A 19,369-nucleotide genomic window follows, 5' to 3' on the forward strand; every position below is an offset into this window, starting at 1 on the left:
TTGTTCTTTAATTAAAGATCTTTATTTATAAAGTTATAGGGACATAAAAGAAAGTAAAGTTCAATGGACATACTAACTTAGGGGGAAAAGCAGCAACTTTTCCTTAGGAGTTGGGAGATGGTGAAGGTAAAGCCTAGATTACTGAATGATAAATTGGTACCCCAAAAATTTTTTTTAAAGAATTTAACTTAGGTAATGACTTTATAATGTGTGAGCAGTGTTAAGGGAAATCATCAAAGAATGGGAAAATATCCCATTTTACTAGCAGGAGTGAGAAACTACCATTACCCCCGGATCTGAAGACAGGAGTTGTTAATAGAACCTAGTGAAACCTACAGGCTAAAAGAGCCTGACAAGAGCTGAAGTTGTAGCTAGAGGAATGTAGCTACTGAGAAACTAAAGAGAGGTGTAGGCAAATAGGTATGCAAAGCTGTCCAGCTAAATGGCTACTTCCTGTTAGTCAAGTCCAATCAATATGGCCAATGTGATGGACTAGAGTGATGGCCAGCAGAAGAGAAATCAATCAAGTTGCCTGAACACTAGACTATACCAGAAGGCTGGAGAGTTGCTACAGCCTTGAGGTAGGATTGTGAAAGTTACTGCTAGCCCTGCTAGAAGAAAGCAAACTGGTCCAAGGATCTTTTACTAGCAGAAGCATCATTCACCAGCTTGATAGGTTCATATCAAGTGGTAGGGGGTGTGTTCATTTTCTCCATCAACAAAACCACAACTGGAACAGCAGCTGCATTGGAATCACCAGCAGATAAAGTGTGCACTCCATTTTATTCTGCAAGATCCACGTGTCTTATGCCTAGGCCAAATAGTAAAGTTGAATAAATATGTGGTAGGAATCACCATCCCTGAACTCTTCAAGTTCCTGATGGTGGCCTTAATGTTGGCAGTCCCTCAAGTAGTGCAGTAGTGCTTTTAGTTAGTTATCTTGGTAGGTAGAGGCAGTTCTAGTGGCTTCCATTTGGCCTTCCTAATCTTAACAGACCTTACGCCACAGGTCAAGAAATCAATGTACACATTCTGCCAGTTGCTGAGTATGTCTATTCCAACCAGGCATTACAGAATTGGAAAGTAACAATGGGTTGAGTTTTGGAACCCATTTGGCCTACTGACAGTTATAATCAAACCCAAACTTCATCATTACCTCACTTCCATATATTTCCAGTCTGATTGGTAGACCACAAAGACATTTTAGACCTCTAGGAAATAGTTGGTTCAGAGTCAGTGACCAGTAGCCACCAAAAACCTAGTTATTTTCTCTTCCCCTGTGTATAGTCACCCTGCTAAATGTCTGCAGTTCTCTTTATGGAATGCTAAGAGGAAGATTCATATAATAATATTTTGGTAATATACCAGGGTCCTTCATCAGGATGACCCAGTTTTTCCTTCATTCAAGGGACTCTGGAACTATGAACTGACTCAAGATGGGAAATTGTTTGAAGGCCTATCACTCTCTATTGCAGTGATTTAAATCAATCTCCTGTTTCTCAGACCTAGAACTTTTCCCCGTATACAAATCAACTAAGACTTTAAATAAGCTGACCACCTATTTCCTTATGGACACAATGACTAATGAACTAACATTAATATTCCAGTTAAGTCAAAGCTTTCTGATTACTGATTTTGCCCTGCTGCCCAATATAGTAACCATGCATCCTAGGCACTGGCAATTGAGTGTCAACACTTTACCCCTAGTCCAAGATACATTATCCCCATTTAATTTAGAAAACTCAGTTTGAGGGCAGCAATTTACACTCTCATTCCTGGCTAGCAGAGAATAATTACTACAGAACTCTTCGAAGAGGCTGGTGCTCTCTCACCAAGTTGTCTCAAAGCTACCAAATTATTTCTCAAATATAATGTCCTCTGGAATCTGCTGCAGAACATGGTTAGAGGATGAGTGAGCAGATCTTATAATAAACCAATTTCAGCATGTTAATTTTCCTAGGCTTGTGATACCCTACAATCCAGCAAATTTACTCCTAGGTGCATATACAAGAGAAATGGAAACATATGTCCACACAAACACTTGTGCACAAATGTTTATAGCAGCATTATTCATAATAGCCAATAGACATTTGAAATAATCCAAATATCTATTAACCGATGAATGGATACATAAAATGTGCTATATTCACACAATGAAAAATTATTCAACAACATAAAGAAATGAAGTACTGATATGTGCTACAGTACAATGGAGCTTCGAAGACATTAAGGGAAAGAAGTCACTCAAGAAGGATTGCACATCCTATGGTTCCATTTATATGAAATTTCCAGAATAGGTAAATCTATAGAGAATAGATTGGTGGCTGCCTAGAGGTGGGGTCTAGAGGAATGGAGGAGTTGGAAGGATGATAGCTAATGGGTGGTGTGAGGGTTTCTTTCCGTAGTCATGAAAATATTCTATAATTGATTGTAGTGATGGTCGCACAATGCCGTGAATATACTAAAAGTCACTGAGGTACAATTTAAGTGACTGAATTATAAGGTATGTGAATTATATCTCAATTGAGCTGTTAGGCAAAGCAGATGGTGAGGGTGGATAATAAGGAAGGATTTTCCCTGCAAGGAAACTACCTCATAGGAGGGAAGGAAAGACTGCTCTCACTGACAAAAGAAGGTCAACCAACCAAACTGGGGGTTAAGATCCTCAACCTCATCAGAAACTACCTACATGTCTCCATTCCATTTTTAAGGGTACCACTTCCTTCCAATCAGTGCCTTAAATTTAACATAAAAGACACTGTGAGGATTTGAAAATATTTTGGCGGGGAAAATTCTTCAAAAATTTTGGCATTGCAGCTTCAGGAAATAAGGATTTCTTTCAGGGCAGTCATAGAAGATTTATGGTTTATAATTTCACCTTAATCTGGGCAATTAAAGCCCTGCACTCATCATTTTCTTTTTCTTAGTTCTCCAGCGTATTTAAAAACAACCAAAAAAACCCACATTCGTTATTTTTTTAGTTCACCTATAATATTCTATGTCAGCAGTTACTTGGTCATACAGAGTCTTGCCTTCTGAAGGCACTTGATCCTAGGTGACTACAGGTGATAACTTAAGTATTGTTTATCACTGCATGCCATGGACTAACATTTACCATTTACCATGGAAATAAAATAATCAATGTCTTTGTATCTAAGCAGATGAGAAAATCAATTCCAGATTCTCATCTTTAAGGTTTTATTCTCCTGGAAACACATTTGGGAATAATCACTGTATCTGTTAGAATTCAAGAAGGAATTCAGAGCCATTATTAGTGTTATGGTGTTGGGATTTGTTATATGAATTAGATCTCCCACATTTGTGAACAGGGTCTATATAAGTGAAAGTTCAGAAGGGGAATTTGTAGTATCAGATAAAAGCCACCAGCCATTCCTCCTGAAGCTCTGACTAGGAGACAAGTTAGAGGGGATGATAAAACCAAAAATGTACAGTGACCAAAGTGGAACAGCAAAGGCTGAGTTCAGGTAGAGGACTATGGAAAGCTGTTGCATCTGTGTGATTATTTCCTCAGGGTTCATAGCTAAAAATTTCATGGTCATCCTGGGGATACAGTTATTCAGCTAGAAAAGAGCAGTTGGGACAAATATCTCAAAATATTATATAGCAGAGGGAAAAAATGCAGAAATTGGAGAATGTATGTCCAAGATTATCCAAGTTGACTTCAATATAATTCAGCACATTATCATCCTGAGTCATTGGCCATAGTGCTCTCTAGAGGAGGCTGGTAATGAGAAGAGATAAACAGAAAAAAAGCAGACCTTTTGATTTTACTTTCACCAGTCACACTAGGCCAGTTATTCAAAATCCAGGACCTCTGCAGTCATTGGTTCCTATTGCCAAGTCTTGAACACTTGATGCTATTTTTGGTTTTCTCACATTCCACTAGGTAAGACCTAAAACATAAGAGGTCCTCAACATGTATATGTTAGTTGTTTGAATGAATTCATGACTGAATAAATAAAGATTTGGTTTTCAAAGTCCTCTAACTGCTTTTTAGCTTCATGCTCATGTTATTTTTGTACTCTGTACTGGTAATAGCCACTTGCCCTAGAGATAAGGGACTCAGGGACACTGTGGTTGATGCACGATGAAAGAAGAAAGGAATAGGGTCAAGCGTTTCATGACTGAAGTGGAGATTCTGCAGACTGTACAGTCTAAAGAAAGTGTTTTCATTCAATTGGAAACATCATGACCTTCCTTATTAAAGAAAAACATGCTCTCTCCTGAGCTATTGTGGAGAAGTGGCCAACAGGAGCCATGATTTTGTCTACCAGAGGAGAAAATTAAGGAGTGGATGATCTATAAATTAACCTCATTTCTTTTTTTCTTTATAAAGCACCTTTGAAGGAAAACGATATGTCCTGAAAACCATTTCCCTACAGTCTGGGGCTAAAATGGATAAGTCTGAAATGCCCAAATATGGACTAAGGTTACCCAAACTCTCAGAATCTGGATAGGATTCAAGTTTTTGTAGAACTTAACACATAGTTAATATGAGGAGCTCTTTTTAAGAAAAATAATACAAAACTATGAGGAAAATTAAATGCTTACTTAGAACAATACATCAACAAATTACAAATTTTAAAAGCTAGTAGCTACCAAAAATATAACAAATCCCTCCCCCAAAGAAAGCGTAATATCTTTCTTTAGATATAATCTTAATATTAATTAACTTCCCAACCACCTGTTTAATACTTTTTCCTACATAATCTGGCTGCTTTACTTTTTGAATTCTTCTTCATATGACAGTGATCTTGACATATCATTTTCTATGGAGAGAATAGAAAGGTAATTCTGTCTTTAAATGATTGAATGAAATTTGTTTTTATTACTGGTAATTTAGGCCATTTTATTTTATTTTCACAATTTGTTATGGTGACATCATTTAAATGTTTTGAATTTTTGTCATGTTTGCAAAGAGTTCTGTCAAATGTTCTTCTTATATGAGCTGTATAATTTCAGGACATTTCATATGTTCTTGTGTATTGACTGGTATTTTGAATTGATAACATACATGAAACAGTTTTCATCAATGTCCTCATTGCAGTGTCACTGACATTTTCAACATTTCATGTCAAATCAGCAGTCTTCATTAATTGGCTTATCAAACAATTTAAGAGCTACTCATTACTTCCATTTAAAATTTTCATTATCTTAATTACTTCTTTGACATGATCTGAACATTTTTTGCTCAGTTTTTTCATTATATTAACATAATTCATATTAATTACATCACTCATCTTAGCCCTTTCACTTCACATTTAATTCATTTTATTTCAATTTTCCCCAAAGCTTTAATAAATACATTTAAAGAAGACAAAAGAAGGCACTCTTCATATGCACCCAAATCATCCAAATAATTTGTCACTTATTTTATCAAAAGATTCCAAAATAACTTTTCAAGTATAAATAATGTATTTAAGCTTTATCAACTTTTGAATAAAATTTTGCATCTTGTTTTTCTCAAGCTTCTTTCAAGTATTCAAAACGTATTTTTGAGCCCTTTAAGTTTTGTAACAGCTTCATAAAGAGTAGGCCATCTTATTACATTTGACTTTTTTAAATATAAAAACTGGCAAGGATTTTAAAATATTCCACTGACAAGACCTGTTGAGAAAACACATAAAGTTAATAAAATAGTGAAATAGTCAACAACTTCAGGTACCACGGGGGCAGGTCTTTTCCAAAGATTATGTCCTATAAATTTTAAAACGTTGTTCAATGGTTGGTTATAATTGTCCAGGACTAGTTTCATTTTGTTGAATAACATCAGAGATGCATAGTCTTAAATTGCTGAAAAAGTTAAAATCACTTACAGGGTTTTCTGCTCTAACAGAAGCACACAATTATTACAAACCATCTGTGTTTATAACATCTACTGTGGAATCTATGGCAATGCCATGATATTTGATGTCTGGTTTATTTTTTTTGTTACTTCATTTTATGGAGACTTCCAATTATTTTGATTAATTCTTTTGGGCAAATGAGTTGCATTTTGTCCATTTTGATATTTTCCCAAGTGCTTGTGCAAAAATCAATCAATTCAGCAACTAACTTGAAGTTATCCCTTATTTTAGGATTGCAAATTTTCATAGTAATCTCTGAAGGACAGTCTCTTTAACCTAAAAATGTAGTAATTGCAACTACTCAATTAAAACTGATACTGTTATTTCTTGTGTTTAAGACTTTGTCCTGGTGCATTTTTATTTATTTACATGAAATCCAAGAAAACACCTGCTTAGTCTTTGTGGAGTTGTGTCGAGAGCACACATGAGCTGGAATGGAAAAATTTAGCAGAGTTGAGTGATTGCAGTTGACATATTTTACTTTGGCAAATTATACAAAGACCTATGACCAAGAGAATACATGTGGGGGGCTTCTCCCAGGGCCTGGCTAGAGTTAGTGTAAATGAAGGGTCCTGTAACTTAAGTTCCATTGGCCTCGTGGTATATCCACCTCTGCTCAAAATTCTTTCATCTTTTAGTTTTCAACTTTCATCTGGGTAATAGTATACATGATGTCTCATGAAACAGTGTGGACCAATTCTAATCAGACAGATCAGAGGGCATTGTAGTGACACCAGTTGTAAGGAATACCAAAGAAGCTCTAATCAGAGGAGCTTTTGAAGTTTAAAGCAAAGTGGTATTTCTTTCATGGTACCATTCCCTGCTGCCATCTTTATATCTCTATTTTCTTTTCACCACATTATAAGTAAGAGTGTGGGTCCTGGGCCCCTCTTGCCCCTAGGAAGAGCACGTTTTAAATGAACAAATTTTATACCTCTTCACATCTAGTGCTTGGAAGTTGGGGGATGGAAAAGACGAAAAAACTTGCAGAATTCTGGGAAAAAAAGGACAAGTGCTCCTATGTTTTCTTTAAAATATTAACCTATTATACCCATTTGCTTACTCTATTTATGTGCGTTTCCCTTTGTCAATTTCCCTTGGACCCTGACTCTTCTGGGCTAAGGCGTGATTCCAAATACAAAGTCACAGAAGCAGGGTAACTCTTGCATTGACCAGGTAGTGAATCAAAGCCACTTGCTGCAATTGTGGAAACTGACACAGCCTCAGTGATGCAGTTGGAAATTTCTACCAGCAATGTCATTCCTTGGCACTAAGATTTAGTTCTTCTAGAACATTCTCACTGAAGCACTTCCAAAAGCAGAGGAGAGAGACAGTGTAAAAAAAAAAAAAATACCCTCTGCGGACACCCCATGCCCAGCAGCTGTATGGATTGGGATCTTTGTGTAAGGCAGACCCACTCCAAATAAGATCCTTCTGTAGATCTAAATTTTACATTGCATTGAGCTTTTACATTAAAAGTGTTTCCTTGCATATCCTTGTCTAGTATTATTAGTATTATTTCTCCATCTCCAACTAGACATGGGAAGGGATAATGACCAGTGTTTGAGACAGGCATACCAAGTACCCAAACCAGTGTCTGGGTCAAAGCAGGCATTTTGTTGAGGAAATACAATATTCAAGTAAGGTTCATGCTCCAGAGAGATGTATTATGTTTACTCTGTGGATTGGCAGACCTATAGTTCTAACCCTCTGCATCTATGCAAGCATAGGGCAGCTACATCATGTCTTTAGAAGGCATCAATTAAAATATTTTTTCTGTTACTAGTGAGATAAGATTTTAATACAGATTAACCTAAGCTAGCTGTCAACTAGCAGGACCTTGAAGGCATATGACACAGAGAAGCTATTAATCTGGAGGTCAGGAATGAAAAAGGGAGTATATGTGTTACTGGTACCCAAAGTGGGGATCGAGATGCTAAAATAAATTAGAGTGACCTCCCATTTGTTTGTTTGTCTAAACATTTCAGGCACTGGTTCTGCTTTGGTATGATTACAACATTTTCCTCGATTCATAATTTTATTTTGGAAGCTTGGGAGCTTATCTTCTTCAGTCCATCCATATCTTTGAAGCTGAAATTGGAAATTCTGACTGCCATCCGAGCAAAGCTCCACAGTTGATTTGCCCTTTTTTTTCTGAAGCAAAACCAGTTGAGAAATCCCATGCTGCAGACCTTGTCTTTTCTCTGTGATGTGCTAAATATTTTGACTCCATCTGCAAAAGTTTATTCTGCAATTTATCCCTAATATTTTAAATGTTTATGAGTCCACTAAAATTTTAAGTATTTTCTTCAAAGTAAAGCCAAGTCTCCCAATTTAAAAAAAAATTAAACTTTGGTTATCAATGACACTCTAATTTGGACTACAGTTAGTTTCTAGATTCAGGGATGCTGTACACAAAGGACTTCGTCTCTTAACTGAAGATTAAATGCCATCGTGGTCTGACCTCAACCTGTGTGAGAATTTCTGCTATTTGTCCAAATGGTAAGCAGGGCAGGCACCTGAAATCTCCCATACCATTAGTTTAATTTTACCCACATATAAGCATTGCATTTCAAGTCTCGTGTGTTTCTGGTAGATGACTATTACATTTCTTTATGTTCCAACTTGATTATCAGTTTGCTGATTTTAAGGTTAAACATACCATTAATTAGAGAGAGGGCTAATTTGTCCAATTTGGAGAAATGCTGATAATCAAACTGGTGTACCTTCTTGTATTACAAATGACATTTGAAACAGTTTCCAGCTTTTAATTATGGTGAGATTGCATTTCAAAAAACAAACAAGGTATCTTATTGTTTCATCTGCAACCAAAAACTTTACCCCAAGGCTACCTAGGAAGAAAAGACAAAGGCAGAGATCAGCAGATTTTTTTTAAAGTTTTTGATTCTTTTTTCTTTTTTTATTTTTAGAACCAAATTGTCATTTTTTTTCCACTGTTTAACTTTGTATTTTATTTTATTTTTTAACATCTTTATTGGAGTATAACTGTTTTACAATGGTGTGTTAGTTTCTGCTTTATAACAAAGTGAATCAGTTATAAATATACATGTGTTCCCATATCTCTTCCCTCTTGTGTCTCCCTCCCTCCCACCCTCCTTATCCCACCCCTCTAGGTGGTCACAAACACCTAGTTGATCTCCCTGTGTTATGCAGCTGCTTCCCACTAGCTATCTATTTTACGTTTGGTAATGTATATATGTCCATGCTACTCTCTCACTTCGTCACTGCTTACCCTTCCCCTTCCCCATATCCTCAAGTCCATGCTCTAGAAGGTCTGTGTTTTATTCCCGTCCTACCCCTAGTCTCTTCATGACATTTTTTTCTTAGATTCCATATATATGTGTTAGCATACGGTATTTGTTTTTCTCCTTCTGACTTACTTCACTCTGTATGACAGACTCCAGGTCTATCCACCTCATTACAAATAACTCAGTTTCATTTCTTTTTATGACTGAGTAATATTCCATTGTATATATGTGCCACATCTTCTTTATCCATTCATCTGTTGATGGACACTTAGGTTGCTTCCATGTCCTGGCTATTGTAAATAGAGCTGCAATGAACATTGTGGTACATGACTCTTTTTGAATTATGGTTTTCTCAGGATATATGCCCAGTAGTGGGATTGCGGGGTCGTATGGTAGTTCTATTTGTAGTTTTTTAAGGAACCTCCATACTGTTCTCCATAGTGGCTGTATCAATTTACATTCCCACCTGATTCTTTTTTCTTTCTCTGTTTACCATAAGGCTATATGTTCAGGATGGAGCAGTATGGGCAGTAGCCCAAGACTACTCCTTGGATTCTTGGCACTCCAAAATGATTTACTGGTGGTTTGATGAGTCCAGATAGATTTCTTTGGTAAATGAGTGAACAATAAGAATGAATATGTATTCATTCATTCATTCAAGAAATGTTTGTTGAATGCCAATCAGAGGCTAAGCAATGTTCTATGTACTAGGGGTAGTAGCAATGCACAAATAAAGTCTTTGCCCTTCTGGGAACTGCAAAATTGTGGAGGAAATAGAAAATATATGTGTAGACAAATGCCTATATTTTCTGCATGTGTAGAAAATACACATATAGATAAATGTTTAGAGAAAATACACAGGAAGTTTATTTATTATTACGTAATTTCAAAATTGTGAGATGGAAGTAATTTGTAACTTGCTCAGAGATGTATGCCCTCTATGGAGGAGGCCTGAAATGAAGTCCAGTACTGCACTATAGAAATAGAATGTGAGCTCTGAACCTAAGACACATATGAACTATTAAATTTCCTAGCAGTCACATTTAAAAACAAATAAGAAGAAGCAGGTGGAATTAATTTTGAAATTACATTTTATTTAACCCAATATATCCAAAATATCATTTCCAACAAGTCAACCTAATAAAATGTATTAGATGTTTTACATTCTATTTTAGTACTAAGTCTTCAAAATTGGGTATACAATTTCCACTTACAGCACATCTCAATTCAGATTAATTACAATTCAAATTCTCAGCTACCACATGCACCTACTGGCCACTGTACTACACAGGGCAGGTCCCTATCTCTAGGCTGTCAGTTCTAGTTGTCACCACCTATTTCCAGTTTGTCCATATATTTTCTCTGTGCTCTGGGTTGTTGTCTTGACAGATGTATCCTATTTATTATTCATTTATTGCACTTTTAATGAGTACTTATTGAGCAACTGCTAGTTGCTAGGTGTGATTTAGATGCTGAGTGCTTTATAGTGAATAAAAACAACAAAAATCTCTGCCCCGATGGCATTTACCTTCTAGAGGGTATTGTTACCTGGGACCATCTCAGATCCCAGGTTATATTTAAGTGTTAGCCCTTCTCAGCTAGTTTATTACACAGTTTTCACAAGGTGAGCCTAAAATGCATATTCTTACTACAACCAGAACCTCACTTTGCATTTCCTGATTTCCATACATAAAAACCTAATACGTATTATTCCCATTTTGTATCAGTCTGAATCAGAAGTGTAGTTTTTCCAAATGATGTCGAGTGAAAAAGAGTGGAAAGAAGGTTGAAAAAGTGACACCTAGTACCCCAAACATTCAGTGCCATTCCTTTAGTGAATGGTATTTCCAATGTATTGTAATTTGTCTTCTCTCTATTAGAAAATCAAGTGAGGAAACCGTTGGTAGAGTTCTTGCTCTGGGAAACTGATTTTCATTTTCTTCCCCACTCACTACGACCTTTGCTATCTCAAACGGTCAAAGAAACAAACAAGAAAAACATATTTCCAAAGCTACTCAACTAGCAGTAACCCATTAAATGAACGGGAAAACACATGTGTTCAACCATGTGTTTTCAATTTTCTTTTGCTTATTTGAAAGTAGTTTTTATTTCATGAAAAATGTGCTAATATAACTTGAAATCAACCTATTAGACTGGGCTTGTTCTGTGTCTCAGCAGTGATTCTCAACCTTGGCTGGACCTGGGAATCACCTGATTGTATTTGAAAAATTCTGACATTACTTTAAAATGCAGGTTTTAAAAATTATTTACATAGGACGAGGTTAACAGATTAGGATATTACAGCCATTGAAAATATAGTTTTTAAACTCACAGATCCTAAGAGGAGAGGGCATGCCATGCCATGGGGGGACCACATGGAGAAGCACCAGGGTTGGCAAGAGGAAGAGAAAGAGGGAAAAATGTGGGCAAGAATATTTATTATGGCTCCCATGGAAAGGAATGGGTGGGGTAGAGTAAGCAGGCTTAGGATTGGCTAATTTGAACAATTTCAGCATGCTCTGGGACATAGGGGCTGTTCCCAGTTGGTGCTGGGTGATTAGGGCAGGTGGCCCACTCTGGACCACTATTTAGAAATTAGCTAGCCCTGGGAGGGGCAGTCCCTCCAGAGTCAGCAAATCCTCGAGAGTTCAAAGCATGAGAGTATAGAAAATAAAATGCATGGGCAATGAGGATGCCCAGGATAAATTATTTTGATGTGGCATTTAATTATGATTTAATTATGATGCAAACTCCTTTGAGAAAGTGGAAGACGGCCCTAAAATTAGTTACAAAAGCCACTGACTTTCTGAAACCATTCAGAGCCTGGGTACTCAAAGCATGGCCAGGAGACTGGCAACATCTGCATTCCTTGGACATTCGTTACAAATGCAGATTCTCGGGCCCCGCCCCAGACCCATCGGGATCAGCTTCTGCATTTCAACAAGATCCCCAGGGGACTAGTGGGCACACTGAAGTTAGAGAGGCCAAGGTTAGGTATCAGTTAGAGAAAGGGTGTCACAAACTTAACTAGACATATTCGGTGTCCACACTAATTCCAAGTGGTCACTCCATTTCCAGGTATTTCTGCTCAGACGTGCCGAAGCCTGTGGCACACACCTTGCAGACCTCCAACAGTCTTTCTGCTGAAGAATCTCTGTTCTGAAGCAACGAACAAACGGGATTTTTTTTTTTTCCTTAAAGAGCAACGGAGGTCAAAATATCTCAGTGTGAGCTTACCAGTGGGTGTGGGTTCTTTATATTTGTCTCCAGACCTGTTCTAATTCATTCCGGCAGCCTCCTTTGATGAGGTTTTTTTCCTCACTTCCGTTTTCCCTTTTTTCCAGCTTTTGCAACCAAATATGCCTCTCACTGAGAAGTTAGCAATTATAGTTCTCTTTCCTTCAACACGGGCCCGAACTTTAGCAAGGATCATCTTGACCTTGTTCGCAGGCAGAGCTTCTCCCACTTATTAGCCCTTCCATTTTAGGGCTAACATCTCCCATTTATTTTCCTTGCCATCATTTACCTGAATTTGTGAAATACAGAAAAGCATTAGAAATAGAGTTGCAATTACACATCCCAAATAATGAAATACAAAGTCATTTCTAAGACCATTTTCTCCTCCTTATTCAGCGTCACTTCCTAGAAAGATTACTTAGCTTGTTCCTGCCTTAGTACTTCTTTTCTGCCTCTAAAACTATCCAGTGAAGAAGTATGATCAATCAGCCTTATCTTAGTTGGGGGCGGGGGGGAAGGCAGAAACAAAACTCTAAAATTCTAGCCCTCTGTCCTTGCCTACATCCCACAGGGTGATGTAGTGGTCCTTGTTTCAGTAATTTTTTCTTTTTTTTTTTTTGCTGACTGTCATGCTAACTTGTTCCAAGTTCTCTGGTTTTAGACTCTAGACACTCATATGGGGAGGAGGTGAGGCAGGCTTCACCATGCCTCACACTGTATATTCCATCATCCTGGCAATGGTATTTGGATCAATGGTGGGGGTCCTCCCTGGGACTGCAGTTCTTTCTCCATCGAGGATTCCAAGAGGAGGCTTGCAGCAGTGATATCTCTTGCCCTGTGGAGAGGGCCTGTTGGCAACTGAAAGAAGAAACAAATAATCAGGAGCAAAGTCAAGCAGAGATGAAAGAGCACTGAAGAATCCCTGAGACATACATTTGTGTAGCTCCCTTTCTCTCTGGCATTTTTTCTCTAAGGGGTGGGCCAATAATTTAGTCTTTTGCTTAAGCTGACTTGAGTGGGACTTTATCACTTGCATTTGAAAGAGCCCCAACCAATGCCAATGTATTTTACATTGATATTTATACATTTCCTATTCTGCTGGTCTCCACTTTGCCAAAAGCTTAGCATGTGTTTAGTGGGTTACACTTAAATTCACAGGCACGTATTCAAGGCGTTCCCACTTTAGGCAAAAAGTGAAAACTACTACTGGACCAGGTCAGGAAATGAGCTGTTTTGTGATGGAAATACAGATTTAATTCTAGACTCTCAACAAGCTTCCTGCAACCTAACTGAGCAGTGAGATCGCCATAGTGAAATCTTGCAAAGGGTCTAATGGCCCTGTTAAACCTACCCTAACTCTGCTGGCAGATTGTCTGGATTCAGATCCTTTCCCCACTACCACCTTGTGGAATCTGCATGATGTCTTCTTAACTCTCTGTTTCTCTGTCTGTAAAATGGGATGATAGGTTTCTTATGGGGATTAAACAAATATTTTGTAAAGCATTAAGGACAGTGCTCTGTACAAAGTAAGTGTAATACAATATTTGCAAAAACAAGCAGGTGGACCAGTTTTTTCCCAGCTTGAATGTCACCCACTCTTGAAAAAGATATAACACCCAGTCACAGAACCCTTGATAATCCCATCTTCAGTGTTTCCTGAAAGCCATCTGGTGGGAATCACCTTAAAGTATGGAGATCAGAGGAAATCATAGTCTCCAGCTAATGTCAGTGAAATCTCAACAGATGGAATGCCATAGACATTTCCAGTCTTAATTTGAACACAGATGATACTTCAGAATTCCTTTGTGGGAAAAGAAAGGTAATGTGAAGATAAAGGCAGACATGTAATTTTTAAAAGAAAAGAAAAGCAATTTCAGTGTTCTTTTCTGAAATGTTCTTTCTAAATCCATTTGGAAGATGTAAGCAAACCTAACATATATATTTCAGGGACACAGATGGCACATGAACAATATGAGACCCTAACAGTGACTTGCCTATCTTGTTTAAATTATTGGCTTGACTAGAGCCCAACCCCATGTTCCATAGCAGGTAGAATTTTTTGACCTCCTCCAATAGATTCGCCCCAAATTCTAATTTAGATTAAATGAGGGAGGAAATTTTCTATTAAGAAGAAAACAGTTCTATTTTCTTTGCGGATTACTGTGGGTATACTACCTCATTACTTACACATTGCTATTCAAAGCGGTGCCCACTGGCAACAGCATCAACTGGAAGCCTGTTAATCATGCAAATCCCTGTGTCCTTGTCCAAGGTGACAGTTGTACTGGTTGGTCCAGGCCTATACTAGTTTTCAAATTAAAACTCATGCATCCTGGAAAACTCCTACAGTCCTGTGAAAGCCAGCTTTCTGGTCATCTTACCCCAGACCTAGTGAATCTGAGACTGTAGGGATGGACCCAGGAATCTAGGTTTTGCCAAGTTCTCCAAGTCATTTTTATGTGCACTGACGTTTGAGGAATGCTACTTTAGGCTATCTGCTCAACACACAGAAGAATGAGCCTCCGTGAACACAGTAGTCACCTAATTTCTCTCAGTTCTTTCTTTACCTTCTAGTTTTAGGTAGCTTGTGTATCTGACAAGACTAACTAAATTCCACTCATCAGCATCTGCTGTGCCATCTGAGAACACTGCCTTCCTCTGCAGAGCCTGTACCATGGTCCAGCCACCAGCCCCGACACTGCATTTTAGATCCATTGTCTGCACTAAGAAAATGAATATATTCACTGCCTGCTGGCAGGGCTGGAGGCCAGGCCACCTTTCCATTCTTTCATGGGATTGTCCTCACGGTTCGCACAGAATCACTTAGAGGAACATCTTCACTGGTGGAAACTGCTGCCTTTCCTTTGGCTTTCCTGATCTCTCTCTGCATTTTTGTCAATGAGCTTTGCATGAGCCCCATGGTTCAGTAACTTCCCACACGGTTTCTCAATTATCCTCTTTGGCTTGAATTGTGTGACTTCAGGTCTATTGCTTGTTCCTTGCTGTGAGCTCTCCCCAGTGCTGTCTCAAGTCAAGCCCTAGCAGTCTGCAGCAAGAGTGGTGGTTTTTAGTCATAATTCCAGAGTCATCCCCAAATAAAATTGTGCGTTGGGCCATGACTGACTTTGTCACCTACTAGTTTACCTTCTTTCCTTCCTGAGAGTTTCTTACCCCAGTCTCCATCTCAGTCACTTGTTCTGTGTTGTCTTTAACTGACTATCAAGGAATCCAGGCTACGGTTCTAACTGATAGATGAGATGTTCCCTCAGAATAAAAAGTGTGAAACTTCTTCCTCCAACTCAAATGGAAAACAACGTGGAGATCTCAAGGAAAGTGATGGTCGTAGCGGAATTAGTGAGTCAACATATTGCTGCTCAAATATTCTCCTGTGGTAACCTGGATGGATATTGGCCCTCAAACGTGTCCAGGTCCAAGTCCCTGGAAGCTGTGAATACTACCTTATATGGGAAAAGAGATTTTACATGTGTGACTAAGTTAAAGATCTTGAGATAGGGAGATTATTCTGAATTTCAGTATTTGGGTGGTCCCTAAATGTAATCACAAGTGTCTGTATAAGAGGGAGGCAAAAGAGACTTGGCAGCATAACAAGAAAGCAATGGGATACCGATGCAAGATGCTACACTGTTGCCTTTGAAGATGGAGGAATGGACCAGGAGCCATGGAATGAAAGAAATGCAGTTCTTGAATCTGGAAACGGCAAAGAAATGGACTTTCCCCTAGGGCCTCCAGGGAAAATGACACCTTGATTTTAGCCTAGTGAAAACAATGTATATGAATGAAACTTATATAGTTATACATACTGATCACTATAAAATAATAAATCAATGTTGTTTTAAGCCATTAAGTTTGTGGTAATTTGTTATGTCATCAATAGTAAACTAATACACTGACCAACTACATGGGCTTATGCTCAGACATCAAGAGAGAATTCCCTTGCAGGGTTGCTTCTTTTGCTTCTCCAGCAAGGCCAGGCCAGACCACTTTCTCCTACAGCAAGACTACAGGTAACACCTGCTGAATGACCACGTGAAGACTCAGTTCTCCATGTCTGAGAATCAGACACTTCCTGCAGTCCAGCAGTGTCTTGAGCCCCTGACTTTTTATCTCTCAAGTTGTGCAAAATAGAAAAATATCTACTACTAGCTTAATCTCCTTGTCTCCTTTGCCAGACTCTCTGCTTCACTTCTTGGTCACATGTTGTCAGATCCCACGTACCCACATTTATTGGTGATAATTGCCAATGACGATTGGCTGCAGCTTCTTCTCTGGGACTAAATCTTGAATCTAGTACTAAGATCGTATTCTTCTTTAGGACAATGGTTCTCACTTCCTTTACTACAAAGCTGGAAAGCTCTGTCCTATATACCTTTATTCTGGTAGATGTGAAAGAGAAAGAGATTTGGGGATCATACAGCTGGATTTGCATCTGGACTCTGCCACAGAGTAACACTCTGTTGCAGGATATTGAGCAAGTTTCACTTCTCTGAGTTATAAGTTTTCTTTCTTTTTAATTTTTTTTTATCTGTAAGAAAAATGTAATAATGCCTACCTCCTTGGAGGAATGTAAGGACTAACTAACTGAGCTAATACACACTGTATTAGTGAGGGTTCTCCAGAGAAACAGAACTAAAAGGAGAGAGATATATGTGTATACACAAACACGTGTGTATATATGTACACATAAATATATCTATATGTATATATGTATATATGTGTGTGTATACACACACACACACACACACACACACACACACATATGGAGATTTATTGTACGGAAGAGGTCACATAATTATGGAGGCTGTGAAGTTCCACAATCTTCCATCTGCAAGCTGGAGAACAAAGAAAAACAGTGGTTAAGTTCTGGTCTGAGTGCAGGAGAAGACCAATGTCCCAGCTTGAAAACTGTCAGAGAGAGCGAATTCTCCCTTACTCCTCCTTTTTTTTCTATTCAGGCCTTCAAGGGATTGGATGAGGCCCACCCAAACTGGGGAGGGCAATCTGCTTTATTCAGTCTACCAATTCAAATGTAAATTTTATCCAGAAATGCCCTCACAGAGACATCCAGAATAATGCTTGACCAAATATCTGGGTACTCTATGTCCCAGTCAAGTTGACACATAAAATTAACCATCACATGCACAAAACATATTTTACATTCCAGGGGCACAACAAATGCAAATTGTCTGTATTAGCAGCCTTACTTGAATCCAGTCAGTAACAGGAAAGGAAGGAAGGGAGGAAGGAAGAAGGAAGGAAGGGAGGAATGAAGAAGGAAGGAAGGAAGGAAGGAAGGAAGGAAGGAAGGAAGGAAGGAAGGAAGGGAGGGAGGGAGAGAGGGAGAGAGGGAGGGAGGGAGGGATGGGAAGGGAAGGAAGAGAAGAGAAGAGAAAAGAAGTTAAAAGAAAAAAGTGAAAACTCAGCTAAGCTGCCCTAAAAGGCTAGGCATTGTGTACCAGGTAAAAGAAGTGAAAACAAAACTGATTCATTGGTGGATACATGTCATTACACATTTGTCAAAGCCAATAGCATGTACAACACCAAAAGTGAACCCTAATGTAAGTGATGGACTCTGGGTGATATGGATGTGTCGGTGCAGGTTCATCAGCTGTAACAAATGTCCCACTGTGGTGGGGGATATTGATAGTGGGGGAACCTGTGCACGTGCTGGGAGAGGAGAAGGACACATATGGTAAATCTCTGTACTTTCTGCTCACTGTGAACCTATGCTTACCCTAAAAAGTAAAGTCTATAAAAAACCATGAGCAATAACTATCAAATAAAAATACGGTTCTCCTAAGTGGTAGAAATGGATTTCAATACAGTGAGTGTCTCTTATGGGCAGTGGGGTAAATAGCAGTCGCAGAGAAAGCTGAAGGACCCTTTGCTTCCTAGTGTCTTTTCTTCTCCTGCAAAAATGTTTGTTCCTTCTTAAAAGATGTTATTTTTCATTGTTTGCTGAAAACCACCAGAATACAACTACAAATCAAAGCTCACAGAAGGGTTCATGACCAGGGTAACTTTTCAGCTCAGTCTATATTGCTTCAGCCCCTCACCTGGAATATTTGCTCTGCCCTAAGAACATTATAAAATCAGTTTAGTACGTTAAAAAAAATCACAGAATGTTAAATGTTCTCTTCCTTAAGAAAATTCACCCCACGTGCTTTCTTATTAATATTTAACCACACGGAGATGATGTAAAAAATATACGGAGAGAACATTATTTCCTCTCAATATCAGGGAAAATGAAATGTCTAAAGGAGAGTTTTTAATAATATTGAGTTCACCTCAATAAACTCGACTTAAAGCAGAGAGTTTATCTGTAAAGTACCAGACAGTAAATATTTTTGGTTGAACGGGGTGATATGATCTCGGTCACAACTACTGAACTCTGCTGTTGTAACACAGAAGCTGTCATAGACAAAACATAAATAAATGATCTGGCCTGTCCTGTGTGTGGCAGTAAACCTCTGTTCACAAGAACAGGTTTGTGGGCCAAGGCGCATGGACCACAGTCTGAGTACCTTTGATTTAAATCCTGGTACCATCCATTACCATGTCACACACTTTTTGTTTTTTGGCTGTGCCACTCAGCATGCGGGATCTTAGTTCCCCTGACCAGGGGTTGAACCTGTGCCCCCTGCAGTGGAAGGATGGAGTCTTAACCACTGGACCACCAGAGAAGTCCAACCTTGTCACCCATTTTGCATCTTCATCAAAGCAAACAAATAAATATGCGAGAAAACACCCCATGGCCGAAACATCTCAGTTACTTCTCAGCCCCTAGACATCAGCAAATACTTCTTAAGGGCCCTGTAGTTTCTTGGCATTGAGGTAATAGATCTTCAAATCAACGGAATTCAAAAACATTCATTAATTTCCGGCTGTACACAGTTGAAACTCGTGATAAGACTATTGACACTGAATCTCAGCTACTAGAAGAATAATATCTGTGAGTATTTGAAAAGTTAAACTATA

The sequence above is a fragment of the Physeter macrocephalus genome, chromosome 8 (genome assembly GCF_002837175.3).
Source record: "Physeter macrocephalus isolate SW-GA chromosome 8, ASM283717v5, whole genome shotgun sequence".
Taxonomy (NCBI): domain Eukaryota; kingdom Metazoa; phylum Chordata; class Mammalia; order Artiodactyla; family Physeteridae; genus Physeter; species Physeter macrocephalus.